The sequence below is a fragment of the Anabrus simplex genome, chromosome 4, assembly GCF_040414725.1.
Source record: "Anabrus simplex isolate iqAnaSimp1 chromosome 4, ASM4041472v1, whole genome shotgun sequence".
NCBI lineage: Eukaryota > Metazoa > Arthropoda > Insecta > Orthoptera > Tettigoniidae > Anabrus > Anabrus simplex.
In genome coordinates, this window is record NC_090268.1 from 404,062,914 (window position 1) to 404,081,259 (window position 18,346).

The 18,346-nt window shown below is 40.2% G+C and overlaps 1 non-coding gene across 1 annotated transcript; it reads right to left on the reverse strand.

Annotated features, from left to right (window-relative positions):
* Positions 1 to 1,389: 1,389 nt before the first annotated feature.
* Positions 1,390 to 1,508, reverse strand: LOC137500687 (5S ribosomal RNA). The gene has a single exon (XR_011018196.1). It is a non-coding gene; the product is annotated as a 5S ribosomal RNA (ribosomal RNA).
* Positions 1,509 to 18,346: the final 16,838 nt, after the last annotated feature.

Below are 18,346 nucleotides of genomic sequence, written 5' to 3' on the forward strand. Positions count from 1 at the left end.
CCTCGCTAAGTCCGAGGGAAAACCGAACCTGGAGGGTAAACAGATGATGATGTTGATGGCAGTTTACCAACTTAAGTGCAATGATAATAGGTTTTTGTTTGAGATTTGGATTCAATACTATACAATAAAATTTTCACCATAGGAACAATATCACACATGAATTACAATTAAACAGAAGTAGGGTGCTATACAATTAAAATCATTTAGTATTTCATTACACATTAAGAAACCAATACACGCTAAAGAGAGTGCCAGCCTGACGAATGCGCGCGGCAAGTGGGCGAATCAAACTTCAGTGTCCGTGACCTTGGCAAAAACATATAACCCTGCTACCCTTCGGCACGGCACATGCAAAGACTCCACTACTTACTGCGGCGCTATACAAATCGGTTAGCAGCGACAAACCACATATTGTGCGTATTTCCGCTAATAATTTTGTTAATAATTAAAGAAAATAAAGGAAAGAATTAATTGATAAGACAACAGGGCTTGTACAAATTGTTTCAGCAATTTGAAATGGAATAAAAATGTAAGGTTTTCCTCACAAAGTGGGGAACTGCCCCCTCTCCCCTCTAATCACCGCTACTGATTGTGCCTCAAAAGAGGGTTATTTATACCTAACGACAGTGGCGGCCAGCCCATAAGGTCATACCGTCTAAACCATTAAAGATATCGGTATTCTGTTTTCATATTCGCAAATGATACCCAAGTGCTTGTAAAATAATGTGCTGCAGTCGGACAAGGGCATAACGTATTGAAGCGCAAGCAGTTTCCAGGGTGTGATTTCAGCCACAGAATGGATACCAGGCATGTAAGCATATCCTAGACATGTGATGGGTTCGCAAAGTGTGTATGACAGGCGAATTCATGTCAGGAAAGGAAGGATTGATGTTTTAATCATCATCATCATCTGTTTACCCTCCAGGTTCGGCTTTTCCCTCGGACTCAGCGAGGGATCCCACCTCTACCGCCTCAAGGGCAGTGGCCTGGAGCGGGGGATACAACTGGGGAGTATGACCAGTACCTCGCCCAGGCGGCCTCACCTGCTATGCTGAACAGGGGCCTTGTGGAGGGAAGGGAAGATTGGAAGGGATAGGCAAAGAAGAGGGAAGGAAGCGGCCGTGGCTTTAAGTTAGGTACCATCCCGGCATTCGCCTGGAGGAGAAGTGGGAAACCACGGAAAACCACTTCCAGGATGGCTGAGGTGGGAATCGAACCCACCTCTACGCAGTTGACCTCCCGAGGCTGAGTGGACCCCGTTCCAGCCCTCGTACCACTTTTCAAATTTCGTGGCAGAGCCGGGAATCGAACCCGGGCCTCCGGGGGTGGCAGCTAATCACGCTAACCACTACACCACAGAGGCGGACAAAGTAAGGAAACAGGGAATTGAGCCAACGGCACGTGGTGTTCCCAAGCGGTCACCCATCCAAGTACTGACCACGCCCAATGTTGCTTAACAGCGGTGATCGGACGAGAACCGGTGTATTCAACATGGTATGGCCGTTGGCTCATGTTTTAATAAGGAATAAAATAAATACTTTGGTACCTTTGAGATAAACCACGGCCGACGTCCTTTCCAAATCCTTCCCGTTCCCATCTGTGGGAAAATAAACACCAAACTGAGCGTCCCCAGTCATACAATAACGTTGCACACCCAGCGTGTCTGAGGGTACATCACATTACTGTATGTGTACGATGCCTGGTATCCGTTTTGTGGCTGGAATCAATGTCAGGAAACAACTTGTCTGCCAATACGTCCTTGTCCGATCGCACTCTGTCTGATGCGGCACGCAAAATCCCAAATGCAGTTTTTATTGATATCTTAAAAAGTAAATGTCCGATTTTGAAAATAATTACATATTTGAACTTGTACGCAGTTAAACGTTTAGGCCAGCTGTGTGTATTCATGCAGTTATTTAAGAATATGGAGTTAGTACCAATATGTCAGTTATTAATAACCCCATGAGAATAAGTAGCACATTATTTTACAAGCCGCGGGGTATCATTTACGAATATGAAAACGTACGAGTAGTAGCGATATCTTTAATCGTTTAGACGTTATTTCCGTGTAACATGTTAGGTGAATAACCCTGTATATTATCAGAGTTGAGAAGTAACTGAGTAAAGGTAATCGGATTAGTTGTGAAGATTACACTCTTAGTAATTTTTACGTGGAATCGTTACGTTTTGCAACAAATCAAGATTACATGTAATGTACTTCTCCACATGCAATTGTAATTGTTACTTTCTAGTAATTTATACAACTTACATGGCATGAAAGCAGAAATGGAGAAGAATAAACAGTGATGAAGATAACTTTTAAATAAAGGCCTATACATTTATTCCGAGAATAAACACTTTGCATAAGGAAGTTGCCCATGAGGACAAAGTATACTAAATGCATTAATGGCTTTATAAATGCTCAGTATTGATAGTGAATCCTTGAAGAATTTGAAGGCTGCAAAAATGAAATGAAATGGCGTATGGTTTTTAGTGCCGAGAGTGTCCGAGAACATGTTCGGCTCACCAGGTGCGGGTCTTTCGATTTGACGCCCGTAGGCGATGAAGATGATAAAGGCAACACATACACCCAGCCCCCGTGCCAGCAAAATTAATCAATGATGGTTAAAATTGCCGAATCTACCGGGAATCCAACCCAGGACCCCTGTGACCAAAGGCCAGCACGCTAACCATTTAGCCATGGAGCCGGACTGAAGACTACAATTCGACTACAATAGAACCGTAGCTTTACCACTGCTGGATGGGATACATAGTTTTATCCCTCCAGTACTTTCAAAGACATCATACGTATCCAAACGGTATTCTTAAAATTAAACACATGTATTCCTTCAAATGTCCCTGTAGGGCCTCTTTTCAGTAAATGCAGAGGTGTACTTTCCACCAAAAACTAGAGGCTTAGTAAAGAGAAATTTAAGAACCAATTAATTTAGGAGAATCATTTCAAATGCTAAAAGGTCATTAGCTAAAATAAAAATCCGCAAGAAATTCAATGTTCAAGACATCCTAGGGATATGAGCTACGAATTTTAGATAAATAAAATAAATCAAGTATGAGAATATATTCTTTATTTCTTCCTAAATACTACAATAATTTTCTTAATCATCGTTATCCGGTCGATTGGATTACCAGTTTGCCTGTTTTCTACCACTTTCTTTCTTTCTTTCTTTCTTTCTTTTTTTCTTTCTTTCTTTCTTAATGTGTTTACCCTCCAGGGTTGGTTTCCCTCGGACTCAGCGAGGGATCCCACCTCTACCGCCTCAAGGGCAGTGTCCTGGAGCTTCAGGCTTTGGGTCGGGGGATACAATTAGGGAGGATGACCAGTGCCTCGCCCAGGCGGCCTCACCTAATATCCTGAATAGGGGCCTTGTATGGAGATGGGAGGACAGGAAGGGATAGACAAGGAAGAGGGAAGGAAGCGGCCGTGGCCTTAAGTTAGGTACCATCCCAGCATTTGCCTGGAGGAGAAGTGGGAATCCATGGAAAACCACTTCCAGGATGGCTGAGATGGGAATCGAACCCACCTTTACTCAGTTGACCTCCCGAGGCTGAGTGGACCCCGTTCCAGCCCTCGTACCACTTTTCAAATTTCATGGCAGAGCCGGGAATCGAACCCGGGCCTCCGCGGGTGGCAGCTAATCACACTAACCACTACACCACAGACTTTTTTTTTACCACTATGAGCGCTAATGTGAATCAATGCAGAGTTTCACTTAAGCCCTTATAACGACATTCGGTGTGGACATTTTGAAAAATCAATAATCTTCTGAGGGTATTGAACCAAGGGACATATTGATTGGAATCACAAATAAAACGAGTAAAGAAACAAGCGATTCTAGGCTGTTTTTCCGGAATCGAATTTAGGCCAGAAGTCCTTTTTGGAATTTGTTGTTTGCCTCTAATTTGGAATAAAATGAATGTAGAATTTAATAAAAGTGAAGGGGAATAAGCTTTTCCTAACAAAAGTTAATATTGAGTTATTTAGTGAATTGTGGTGCTATAATTTGGAATAGGCCTAAATTGTATTTCTAGACCAGCTCATAAGCGAGCCTCTGCCATTATTCCGTTAAGTGCGCACACTTATCATTCCAATCAGCGCGTCAGAGTAGGAATCGAATAGCTGGAATAGTATGATGAACCTGTGGGTTACGTACCAGCAGTATCAGGCAATGTGTGAACCAGAGGAATGGCATGCTAAAGAGGAAGGTTATCTAACTCCCCAGCTATTTCCTGCCACTATTCCCGCAGTAATCCCATCTATCGAAGATGAGTGGCAGCATAAGAGTCAAAGAATATCACAACAAACAATGGTCAATGTAATGCTAGTGTTGATCAATTTTATGAGCTTTCGAAATTGTAGGCCTTCGCATTTAGTTTTCTTCCGACTCTGAAATACCATTCTTATCACAGCCGGTACGATAAAAATGAATAAAATATAAAGGATCGGAAATTGCATGCTCTATAACTTTTGTTATGTAGTACTTTTCGATAGGACCAGTAACATAGGTATTTAAAAATAAGTTATTAAATTTTAGGCACCTTCCCCTAAACTACCGTTTCATCCAGGGTGAATAAAATTGTTTACAGCTTAGATTGTAGTTTCTTTTTCTCCGACTATATATACCGATTTTCAATAAATTATTTTTACACATCTTTCATGGGTCGGTGTTGATGTGGACTTACAAAAAAAAGAATACAAATTCATGAATATCTCTGTTACCACAGCCGGTACGGTAACAATGTATAAGACATAAATGATCGGAGATTTAATTCTATATAACTTTAGCTATGTAGTATTTATCGATCGGACCACTACTAACATAAATATTAGAGGATTAAAGTTTAGGCTTTCTCCTAACAAGAAACTACCATTTCACTCAGCGTGATTAAAATGATTTATAGCCTAGATTGTAGTGGTCTAAAAGACAGCAAGGCGCGACCTTCACACCAGTTGTTACCAAGCAGTGGGAATGAAAGCAAGTTAAGATGTCAGTGTGGTCTAAAGGTGAATATCGCGCAATTATCCGCTACAATTTTGCTCGTGGATTAACTGTTGACCAGTGCCTGGAGGAAATAACTCCTGTGCTGGGGAAAGACTGTCCACATCGGACAACAATTTTCCGCTGGTACAAGGAGTTCCAGGGGGGAAATTTTGTGGTTGAAGGCGATTCTCGTTCTGGAAAACATTGAAGCTGTGAGGAAAATGTTGCAGCAAGAGAGGCGGTTGAGATATCGGCAGGTAGAAGAGACCCTCCACATCCCTGCACAGCTATTCATTCAATTCTACACGACCATCTCCATGTTAGAAAGGTTTGTTCCCTTTGGGTGCCACATTCACTTTCAGAGGAATAAATGGCACATTGAGTGAAATGGTGCCGAAAATGCTAAAACAAGTTGAAAATAGGACTTCGCGTAGCGTCAATAGCATCGTTACAGGTGACGAAACTTGGCTTTATTATTACGATGTTTCAACAAAATCCCAGAACAAGGTGTGGCTGTTTGAAGATGAGGGTACTCCTGTGACTGTGCGAAAGTCAAGGTCAGTGAAGAAAAGGTTGATTGCAGTATTCTTCACTAACCGGGGCATCCTGACTCGGGTTGTGCTAGAAACACAAACGACAGTTACTGCGAAGTGATACAGTGAGACTTGTCTGTCTCAGGTCATTCAGGCTCCCAAGCAGCTCCGTCCAAGGTCACGGCTCAACACTTGCCTCTTGCATCACTACAATGCTCCAGCACATTGTGCTAATGTAACAATGGATTTTCTTGCCAGATCAGGGTTGACTGTACTTGATCACCCTCCATACAGTCCTGATCTTGCCCCATGTGACTTCGCATTCTTCCCTGAAGTGAAGAGGAATCTGAAAGGGCGGCGTTTTACATCCGACGAGGAGCTACTGGCAGCATGGGATCAAGAGTGTCAAAATGTAACCGAAGAAAAGCGGCAGAGTTGGTTCAGTGACTGCTTTCGACGTATGGAGAAGTATATTGAGTGTGGTGGAAATTATTTTGAAAACGTCTAAAGCGTTCACTCACGTTGCAAAACTTTCCTAGTGCCCTTTGTACTTTTGAGTGAAGAGGACCGTATTCGACGGGAGAGTAAACTGATTACTAATTACTAATGTTTTACTTCGATGATAGTTTATACAACGCAGGTCACGGACTGGATTAAATATTATGAATTATACATGTTAGATTTGCCTTCACTTTCATTGATTGTGAGTATCTACTTACTATAAACATTTACAAATGATGGAGAGTTCTATAGGAAACTATCTACTCGAATAGAATTGGAGAAACAACGATATGAATTATCGGGCACATTCCATTGTTAATTGAGCATCCCCGCTCGTGAGATCAGTTATGTCAAAGAGAATGTTCTTCGATTCTCAGAAGTACTATAAAGAGAGGTTAAGTTGCTAAGATTATTCTCAATCAGAAAAACGCACACAGCTACATTATTGTAGTAATGAATTGGGTTTTGTTTTATATGAGAACAATATAAAGAAAAATGAGAATGAACATCGCTTGTCATGAACGAAAAGAAATCTAACTGCAGTGCAGTCGAATCTATCTGATAATCGTATCCCAATAAGTAAACAGTCCGCCTCTGTGGTGTAGTGGTTTGTGTGATTAGCTGCCACCCCCGGAGGCCCGGGTTCGATTCCCGGCTCTGCCACGAAATTTGAAAAGCGGTACGAGGGCTGAAACGGGGTCCACTCAGCCGCGGAATGTCAACTGAGTAGAGGGGGTTCGATTTCCTCCCCAGCCATCCTGGAAATGGTTTTTCGTGGTTTCCCTCTTCTCCTCCGGGCAAATGCCAGGATGGTACCTAACTGAAGGCCACGGCCGCTTCGTTCCCTCTTCCTTGTCTATCCCTTCCACACTTCCCATCCCCCCACAAGACTCCTGTTCAGCATAGCAGGTGAGGCCGCCTGGGCGAGGTACTGGTCATCATCCCCAGTTGTACTCCCCGACCTAGAGTCTGAAGCTCCAGGACACTGTCCTTGAGGCGGTAGAGGTGAGATTCCTCGCTGAGTCCGAGGGAAAAACCGACCCTGGAGGGTAAACAGATTCAGAAAAAGAAGAAGAATAAGTAAAGTCCATGGCTAAATAGTAGCGTGCTGGCCTTTGGTCACAGGAATCCTGGGTGCGATTCCCGGCAGGGTCTGGAATTTTAACCATCATTGGTTAATTTCACAGATACGGGGGCTGGATGTATGTGTCGTCTTCATCGTCATTTCATCCTCATCACGACGCGCAGGTCGCCTAGGGGAGTCAAATCAAAAGACTTGCACCTGGCGAGCCGAACATGTCCTCGGACACTCCCGGCACTAAAAGCCATACGCCATTTTATTTTCAATAAGTAAATATTAAAAATAGAAACTTTACAGAAAAACACACCAGGCGAGCGTGGCATCAGAATATTGAAATATTTATTTCGGTGTATAATATTGTACTAATTGGTTAATTTCGCTGGCACGGGGGCTGGGTGTAAGTGTTGTCTTCATCATCATTTCATCCTCATCACGACGCGTAGGTCGCCTACGGGAGTCAAATCAAAAGACCTGCACCTGGCGAGCCGAACATGTCCTCGGACACTCCCGGCACTAAAAGCCATACGCCATTTCATTTTTTTCATTGTACTAATTGAATTATATAAGTTGCAGGCTACTCTATGACGGATCAGATGGAGAATTGTCATAATGAAAGATCCGCCAAGATTGAGGAGGTTAAGAAGGGCGCAGAAGAAATTAAAATAATACCAGAATTGACCCTCAACAGAAATAAGTTCAGAACTCGAGTGGATAACCACAAATTTTATGAAGAGCAACGGAAGAACAGGCCCAAATTGGTAATATCTGAGGAGCAGAGAAAAATAAGGAGTGAACGAATGAAGAAGTTCTGGGAAGAGAAAAGAAGAAGACTGGCCAGAAAGCATTAAGTTTCACGCGGTCCACAGTTGGCCAAATTCGGAAGCAAGAAGAAGAAGTGTAAGGAATTTTCCTTTATGAATCAGATATTTCATATGGCCTGACCGAGTCTTAATAAAAGAAACGTTTCATAAACCGCATGTATACAGGTTATAGAAATCACATGTGTTTAGAATTGAGAATAATTGTCTTCGGTAGTTACGAGCTTGTATATTTGTATAATAAGCATGATGCATATATGCATATATGAAGTTTTCTTGAATGTTAGTGTCGTCGATGTGATTGATTATGATATGGTACGCAATTGTTATATTGGATTACTTATTGGGATATAGGCGTTGCGTATGAAGTAATGTTGTCTTCGAGAAATTCCAAGAATGTTGATATTGAAATATAGTAAAGTAGAAGCTTATCATACGAATTTCAATGTGATACGGCGGAATAGGCAAGCAGTTAGGATTTTATAATTGTACCATGAGGGTAATGTTTTCCGAAGAATGTTTTCGAGATGGACATGTGAATGATCATCAATAATATTACCGTAATATGATACATGAGTATGAGACAGGCATTATATTAATGATAATAGATACATATGGGATGAAGTTATTCGAATTAATGTTACCCCAATAAGACGTTTAATTTGCACTTTGATTAAGAATAAAGTTAGGGTCATACTACCCAATGTACAATGTATTTTCCGTAGAGTAACTGTAGTGTTAGTGCATGTGTCTTGTAGATGTTGGCAGAATTCCAGCAATCCAGAGGAGAGACAGTAGACGAATCCAGATGTTGGTGTGTCGTGATAATTGCAATTCATGATTGTTCATTATAGTAGCATGTAGATTTAAATATCTATTTTTGTTTAGGTACAGCAGCTTGAGGACACCATGATTATGTTGTTCTTCTGTTTTAATACTTCTTCAATTTATTATCAGTGGTTAGCTGCAGAGTCTAGTTTTGAGTGTTCCGTAATTTTTATTTTTAGGTTCCACGGCGTTGCATGTATTTATTTTAGTAAGCGCTCAAGTTGTTGACTAGAAGTCGTTATTTTATGCGACGGTTGTAAATGATATTGATGGGATACTAAAGGACAACGTTTTTTTTCTTTTTTGCCCAAAATGGATATAGACATGAATGAAAGAATATTTTTTCTTTATTTGTGGCGAATAAGATAAACAATTTGACATGATTGTACTATCAATTGCATGTTTAAGCCTTCAGCAATTTTCATATTAACACTGATAGTTCATTGACCTATCGTTATTCATATTGATGGATTTATGTGTATTTATCTTTAACATCAGATAGGTAAAGTAACACTGTAGCACCATACGAGTGGAAGAGATAATAACCAACAAAAGAAATATTAATGTATAATGTTAAAAGTACGTCATTTATTGTACGCAATGTTTATTATTTATCCACCCATGTTATAAGATTTTTCTTTGATTATTATTGATTATATTGTTATCGATGATTGATTTCATCAAATCGGAACATTCTTCCAATTGAATTAGATTATCGGTATTTTTATTTGTAAATTAGGATTTCTATTAGCCTCAGGTAGTTTTAAGCTATAATCTCATGGTGGTAATATTGTTGTGCTCACTCTTATGAGCTATAACCGGTGCCTAATAGAACCTTCACGCCTATGAGTGAAATCTTATGCATCACCGTTGAGCAATGCCAAGGTGTATTTACAATATTTATTCACCCCATTATTGCACATTTGTGCAATTACGGTCACAGTTTACTCTTTGGATTCCAGTCCTCGAGCATGAAATATTAAAGTACATACATACATACATACAGACAGACAGAAATTACGGAAAAGTAAATAGTGCATTTCATTGGTACTGTGGACATGGCCTAGCAATCGACGGAATGTGCCAGCAGCGGTTCGAATCCTGCATCGTTCAAATAATTTTGCATCGGTATGATGTTTGAATACGTAAACACAGGCCCACATTGCCACATTAAAACAGTAGAATCTCGCTGTTATTCAACTTGTGCCCTGCGCATACTCCGCTGGTTAGAGCTTGAATGTACTCTAATCTCTGCTGTCATTCGGCATGTTCTCCACGGAGAAATGCGTTGACATGTTCCTCATTTATGGGGAAGCAAGAAAAAACGCATCAGAGGCATTACGTCTATACCAGGAACGGTATCCCGACAGGCAACACCCGAGTGCTATGCTACGACATTCCGCCATGTTTAAAGACGCCTAAGGACAACAGACGTGATTTCCAACCAGCCACCAATCCACGATAGGCCCGTTACATCGTGTGAAACAAAAGAGGCCGTTCTGGAGGCAGCTCGTAATAATCCACACATCAGTAGGCTACAAGGGCGATTGCACGACAGGTGAACACCAGCCAACCGTCCGTCTGGCGAATAGGCCTACTGCATGAACATAAATTTCACCCATACCATCTTGAGCTACAACCAAGAGCTCCATGGGCGGGATTTCGAAGCTCGAATAGAGTTCTGTCGGTGGCTATTAGGCAGGCTTGGCAATGATGCAGCATTCGTATCACACATCTTGTTCTCGGATGAATCGCGTTTCCACAATAATGGGAACGTCTATCGTCATAACATGCACTACTGGAGTCCGGACAATCCTCACTGCGTGTGACAGGCATCCCATCAAGTACGATGGGGAGAGAATGTTTGGTGTGGAATCTCGCGAATATCTGATTGGACCTTATTTCATTGAGGACCATTGGTCGGGCCCAGGCTACCTGCACTTTCTGCGACAGGATCTCCCACTGCATCTTGAGCCACTTGCATTGGCTATTGTCAGGTCGACATATTAATCGTATTACTGCAATGGCGTCTTGCTACTTCGCTTCGTAAGAGTTAAAATAATACCATGTGTGTACGAGAGATGGCGGACATTTCAGTGTTGGTCATCGAAGGTCAAACTTCCTGCTACCTGGGAATCTTTTATCTCCTTGATTGTGTTGGATTTTTTTTTTTGGGGGGGGGGACAGTAAGGAAAATGGCTTCCCTGCACATTGGAGTAGCATTTCTGATTTAACACAAAGTTTTTGAACGTTTTAAGTGTTTCTGCAACTACCTTACATTTTACTGTTTGAGTTCTTGATAGCTCCAGGTATTTGTCGAATGTTTGAGAGCTATATTACTAAGTTATCCTATATTTAAAATTTGCTCTTTCTTATTTTCGATATGCAATATTCACTCCAGCCGCCTCTGTGGTGTAGTGGTTAGCGTGATTAGCTGCCACCCCTGGAGGCCCGGGTTCGATTCCCGGCTCTGCCACGAAATTTGAAAAGTGGTACGAGGGCTGGAACGGGGTCCACTCAGCCTCGGGAGGTCAACTGAGTAGAGGTGGGTTCGATTCCCACCTCAGCCATTCTGGAAGTGGTTTTCCGTGGTTTCCCACTTCTCCTCCAGGTGAATGCCGGGATGGTACCTAACTTAAGGCCACGGCCGCTTCCTTCCCTCTTCCTTGCCTATCCCTTCCAATCTTCCCATCCCTCCACAAGGCCCCTGTTCAGCATAGCAGGTGAGGCCGCCTGGGCGAGGTACTGGTCATACTCCCCAGTTGTATCCCCCGACCAAGAGTCTGAAGCTCCACGACACTGTCTTGAGGCGGTAGAGGTGGGATCCCTCGCTAAGTCCGAGGGAAAAACCGAACCTGGAGGGTAAACAGATGATGATGATGATGATGAATATTCACTCCGTTGTATGAAAGGACTGTGTGCATGTGATCTTCGTACTTGATTGATATTCGATATTTGGTTATACGACGGTCCAGCATATACAGTATTTTTGTGTCTGCTTTGTCGCTTGCCTTGAACAATCAGATTGCGAATGCCTTTCGTGTAATCGCGAGAACACTCTTGCCTTGTACGATTCGCGGTCGGGATGGGAATACTTTGGTACACTGGATTACACGGTCTCACGTTCCTGTGCCAGTCTGAGTGACCCTTGGATGACCTCGGGGTCGGAATATTAGTGATGCTATATTAATATTGAATCTGTGTGGCTTGTTTTATTTTTGCATATCAGTGCCGAAATGTATGGCGGTGTGGGTGAGTGAATGGATGTGTTGGAGTACATGTGTGATATCAATAACCCATTTCGACTATTCATTTCCATTTTATCTTTTTATGCCGATTCTAGACTTGTAGTTTTGTGCCCGTGTTGGCTTCTCGCTAGATTATTTCTTTTATTGCCAACTCATTTAATTTATTTGGTCCCATCGTTTTTCGCACTGTTTTGACCTCAGTCATTTGTTTTGTCATTGATGAGCGAGTTCATTTACTTCCTGGAGCTCTCGGAACATATTTCACCTTTCGCCTATTCCTTGATACCGGGAGAGGATAGTAAAGGTGGGGGATTGTTGAAAAAAAGATGAGATGTGTGCGGGTGATGGAATTATTTTTCTCGAGGAATAACATATCCCCAGCAAGTGTGGCCTCCGTGGCTCTGTTTTACAATTACTAAAACTTACCCCTTAGTGCGATTGTGTGAAGAATTTCAAATTACCATAGTGATTGCTCGCATGCTGACGTTGTGAATGACCAGAATACTATTCAAATGCCGGCGATAGTAATACTGGTACGTGTATACAGTATGTCTTCCTACCATTATACGTCTTTTAATTCAATTCGTCTTCTTTTAATTTTGTTTCTCCTCTATTGAATAAATCTAATTGTTTTTATAATTCTTAATTCATTCTAGTAGCATTTGGACTCTTAACTGCTGTAAGTTTAGAGCCCCATTTCCAGCTCGAGGCCTCAGTTTATCAGCCTTTCCTGGTCACGTTCCATGGATTTGTATCCGAACATTGTATTCCACCAATGTTTTGGTTTCCGTTGTTTATCGGAGAGTTTTCTTGCGGGTGGGGTCCGGTTCAATCTGGAGGATGTGACCTTGCACGATCGTTTGACGATGTGGTTGCAACAGGATGGAGCTCAACCACATTCGACTATGCCCGTTTGTAACCATCTAAACGAGGAACAGCCAGGGAAATGGATAGGATGAGGAGACCCTGTTTATTGGCCTGCCAGATCACCGCATTTAACGCCGTTAGACTTCTTCTTGTGGGGAAATTTGAGAACGTCTTTTACATGCAAGCGCCGGAAAAACCCGACCAGCTCCGGCAACTCATCACGGACGCCTGCCGAGCAATTACACCTGGAATATACTTCAGCGTGCAAGACGATCTATTGGACACATGGCCGAATGTGCATAAACCAAAACGGTCATCACATCAAGCATTTGCTGCGATAAAACATTGTTAGGGCAGTTGTGTTCCTATTACTTCCGGTCTGTATGTGTCCGGCCTGCTAACTAATTGGCCTTTCTTAGGGACACAAACACATTCATTCACACACAATTTGCATGAAAGTAGGTATTGAACTTACCAATGCGTATGGTGGGGCTTACGTTTTAGACAAATATTTCAAAATTTGTAATCTCCGCCCCGGACTCGAACCTCCCACCTGCCAAGCAAGCCCGCTCCACCACGCCTTTATCAACTACACTACGGTTCCACACGGCACATTGGGCAGCTTATGGCAAGTATTAGGTTTACTACGGTCACAATATCAATTTAGTGTTTCGCCGTTGTGTAAGGTTCATATGGTTAGCTGCGACCCTCCGGAGGCCGGGGTTCGATTCCCGGCTCGGCTACGAAATTTTGAAAAGTGGTACGAGGGCTGGAATGGGGTCCACTCAGCCTCGGGAGTTCAACTGAGTAGAGGTGTGTTCGATTCCCACCTCAGCCATCCTGGAAGTGGTTTTCCGTGGTTTCTCACTTCTCCTCCAGGCAAATGCCGGAATGGTACCTAACTTAAAGCCACGGTCGCTTCCTTCCCTCTTCCTTGAGTATCCCATCCAATCTTCCCATTCCCCACCAAGGCCCCTGTTCAGCATAGCAGGTGAGGCCGCCTAGGTGAGGTACTGGTCATCCTCCGCTGTTGTATTCCCCGACCCAGTGTCTCACGCTCCAGGGCACTGCCTTTGAGGCGGTAAAGGTGGGATCCCTCGCTGAGTCCGAGGAAAAACAACCCTGGAGGCTAAACTAATTAAGAAAGAAAGAAAGAAAGAAAGAAAGAAAGAAGTCAGGTTCATAACTAGAAGACACACGCATGTCTTCCAGTATTTTACGAGTATAACATTACGGCGTCCTATCATGGTGAGGCGGTAAATACGAAGATATCCGTTTATGTTGTCTGAGCATACCGGTAGGGCAGATGTTTCCAGGACGGAATGAGTATTGTGGGTTGCATAAAACTACATTGGAAAGAGCGGCTGAATCACGCTGTCTATAGACATCAATTTTTAAAATTGGGGTGCGCATTACATTCGCGCAAATACGGTATATCGCCTGTAGCGGTGCCATGTCATAATTATGAATAAAGTTCGGATTTTAATGCAGTAACAGGTTAGATTGCAAACTAATTTGGTTAGTAGGAAGTGTCGGCCACCCGATCCTCCATAATGTAGCAAGAATAACATAAATTTTAGGGGTTCTGATGGGCCGTACCCCTAATGTATAGTATATAACACGTTGAGTGCCAGACCGATATTCATAGGATTGCCGTCTAGTGCCGTGAGCTAATAACATCGAATTACTCCCTGGTGCCAAAACGTTTACAGGCTTAACCAGGCAAATGATCTCTGAAATGAGGATGTATTTATGATATATTAGGTTGAATTATTATGTATATTAGGTAAGATATTGCGACCCATATTATAAGAAGAATTAGTAGTTAAGTAATACTGAACAAGCATATAATTTTGTTTGTATAAATTTTAATTTGAGGAAGAGAACCTAGCAGCGATGATTGTGCAACATGGGAAACCGTGATTATATCATTGAAGACGGTGATAATTTTTGCAACAGGTGGCTTAGAAATCCGGATTACAGTGGGAATACGTATGCTAAAAACAGTAACATAAATGTGGATGAACGTGCGAGATCGCTATTTGCTCTGTACTGGGTTCAAAATCACTATAACTATGTACTTGGTCTATATCATCATTGTCCGACTTGTTCCGTATATCGTCCAGACTATCTGCATTAAATCTTCTACTGTTCGATTTACTCGTAACGACTTAAAAAGAAAAGGAAATTCACAGATCTGCACACTTACATAAACAATCCGTGCGCGAGATAGACAATGACTTTGTCACCCTACAAAGCACTTTGACGTACCCAAATAGGGTCACGCCAAAACAGGAATTGAGGAATGGAAGGTGGACTATGCACGTACTTAAATAGACGACCAGCAAATGGCAGGAAGAGACTTTATAGAGCTTCGAAACACATACTTACTGCGCACCCAAATGGGTTATCACAGTTCTCGAATTAGAACGAACGTAGAACGAACGTTAGTAGGAAGTGTCGGCCACCCGCTCTTCCATAATGTAGCAAGAATAACATAAAATTTTGGGGTTCTGATGGGCCGTACTGCACCCTTGCAGAGCTCCTTCGGTATAGATTAGATGTCAATGTTGCCTCGGCTGCCCTAAAAAAATATACTTACCGAAGGTGGTGAGGTCCTCTTCTCAGGCGCGATCAGTCCCTGTCGTCGAATCAGGATGCATAGGGATAGTGCATTCGGTAAACTATTGATTACAATAATTTATGACTCAGACTGATTTGAGTTTAAATATGTGTATAAAATTTTATTGATAAATCAAAAAGAGAAAAGTAAATAAATTTTATAAAATGTAAATATATACTTGTTAATGTTACATTATTATCATATGAGACTGTACAGCTAGAACTCTCATTAATGACACACATGACTATCTCATTAATCCCTAAAGTATAATATTTGTAATTTTCCATAAATTTTTGTTTTAAATGATGTTTCCCATATTTGTTCATCCAATTATATAATGTCGGTGTAACTCTACATATTTACTAGGATAATGTTGTTTATAAACCAGGTGGATCAATTGAATAACAATATACTCATGAGAACATTTAGTGATGATAACAATAATAATAATAATAATAATAATAATAATAATAATAATATTTATATGAATAAAATTTTGTATAGCCAAATCAAGTTATTCATCAAAAAAAAACTACTTGCCATCAGTAAAATATATTTATAATAGATAAAATTGTTTTATATAGATATAAAAAATAAATAAAATATCGATATTAACTAATTAATAAAATTGTTTTGATATCACTGAATCACATTGTAAACCAATTAAAAGAATACAGGAAAGTCTCCACAGTGTATCCCAAATACATATCTGAAGTGTGGAAAACCAACCTAAAATGTAATACAATAGTAATAATAATAATAATAATAATAATAATAATAATAATAATAATAATAATAATAATAATAATAATAATTGAAATAATACGACGATTTTTGCGTAGATCAAAACCTAGAAATGTCCCTACTAATCTCTCAGATATGTGAAATAAGTTTGCAAACAAACATACCAAAAGTTACCATAATATAACAATTAATTAATTTTACTAATTTGATTGTACTCAAATTTTATTGATTACATAATTAATTGCCTAACTGATCACTGGAAATCCTTGTCTTGTGACTCAAATCCTCCAATATAGTGATATTAATGAATTTACACTGCATCGAAATGATAATAATAATAATATTGTAATAACAATAATAATAATAATAATAATAATTGAAACGAGAATAATAATATCACTTAATGAATGTTACTTCTATGTTGGATATCATAAAGGAAAGTCCTAAAGAATTTATAATCGCCTACCAAAATCCAATACTGTTGTTAACCAAATCGTAGATAAATTGAATAATAAAAAAAATATAAAATGTAAATTATTTAATTAATTAATAAATCCACAATTGACTGACACAAGTGATTAATATGGTATTCATCAAGACTCCCTAATTACTTGTGAATTGCATTGGTAAAATGTTAAATAATAATATTCAATATTAATAATAATAATAATAATAATAATAATAAATAATAATACCTTAACTTGACCTGTAATTACGGTACTCTTGATCCACCATCCTGACAAATTATAGTATGTTTACGTCAGTTATCTTAGAACATTCATTTACCATGAGTAACACCATTTGAATAGAATCTTACTTAACAGTGCATATTGGGTTTTCTTTATCTATAAAACCATGTTTGCCATAATTTAATGAAATACCTAATCCACTGTGTAAAGGCATAACCATGAAATTCTCATAATAGAGTTCACCAATATTAATAATAATAATAATATTTCTCTTATCAAAACTGTTACTGAGTTCCCATAATTACAATATCTTCCTTCCAGGTGCAATAAACAATACTTGCTTTAACCTGAGAATTCAGTAACTTTATCTCACATAATGGACCTTGGTCGTTGTTGCACACAAAAATCTAAAGCTTTGCTTTCATATATGCGAGTGACCCCTACTTAGATATCGTAAAATTAATCTGGAAAAGACAAACTCTCCTACTTTAAAGAAACATACACTAACTTATGCTAATATGTACACCAAGCGAGGTAACGCAGCCAGAAATCCTAACCTAATACTTAAAATTCCACTAATATATACATAGATGAACCCTGTCATCAGCACACACCACACTTTTGACTTATTTCAGCGTCTCAACATATTATAATTCGCTGAAATGTAGCCATGACCCATTGCAAATGTTACTGTGGTTTCTTCAGAATAAAATGCATAGACAATGCACAGACAATAAAAGAATGTACCTAAATGATGACTGATACGAGGCAAATAAAGTAATAAGTATATTTAATATTAATAATAATAATAATCATCTGTTAAAACCAATAAAATAGTTCCTACTGGCAAGCATCCACACCAGCCCAGTTGCGTGATCCATGTTACCAACCTAACTTTGAAATATCATTTAAATGCGTACTATAACTTTCTCTAAATAGAACGATATTGTGACACGGCTAAACCATTTATATGTATCATCTTGTCCTTCTAACTCGTATACCTTCTTTAACTGGCTTATTTGTTTCCTCACATTTATTCATTTACGACGTCATCATCATTTCTTATTCTGCACGAATTCTATTACCTCTCAGCTATCACGCTGATACTTATATTTCCAGTTTACTGAGAATATGTTCACCATACTCTTTGTTCTCCATAATTATCTTCAGGTAAATAACCCCATGTGTTACCATATACTCTCAACTACGGACCTTCAAACATCTCAAATAAATTACCGTCGCTCAATATCGCTCTTATTATTTGACAACACCTTGATTTTACCTGAGCCAAAAATAAATCCTTTTATTTAACATTGTTCACTCAACTGTCTAACCGCGTTACTTGCCATAGCAACCAACATGTGGATGTATCAGTGTTACTGTCGTCCAACAGAATTCTCGACAGTAACTATTG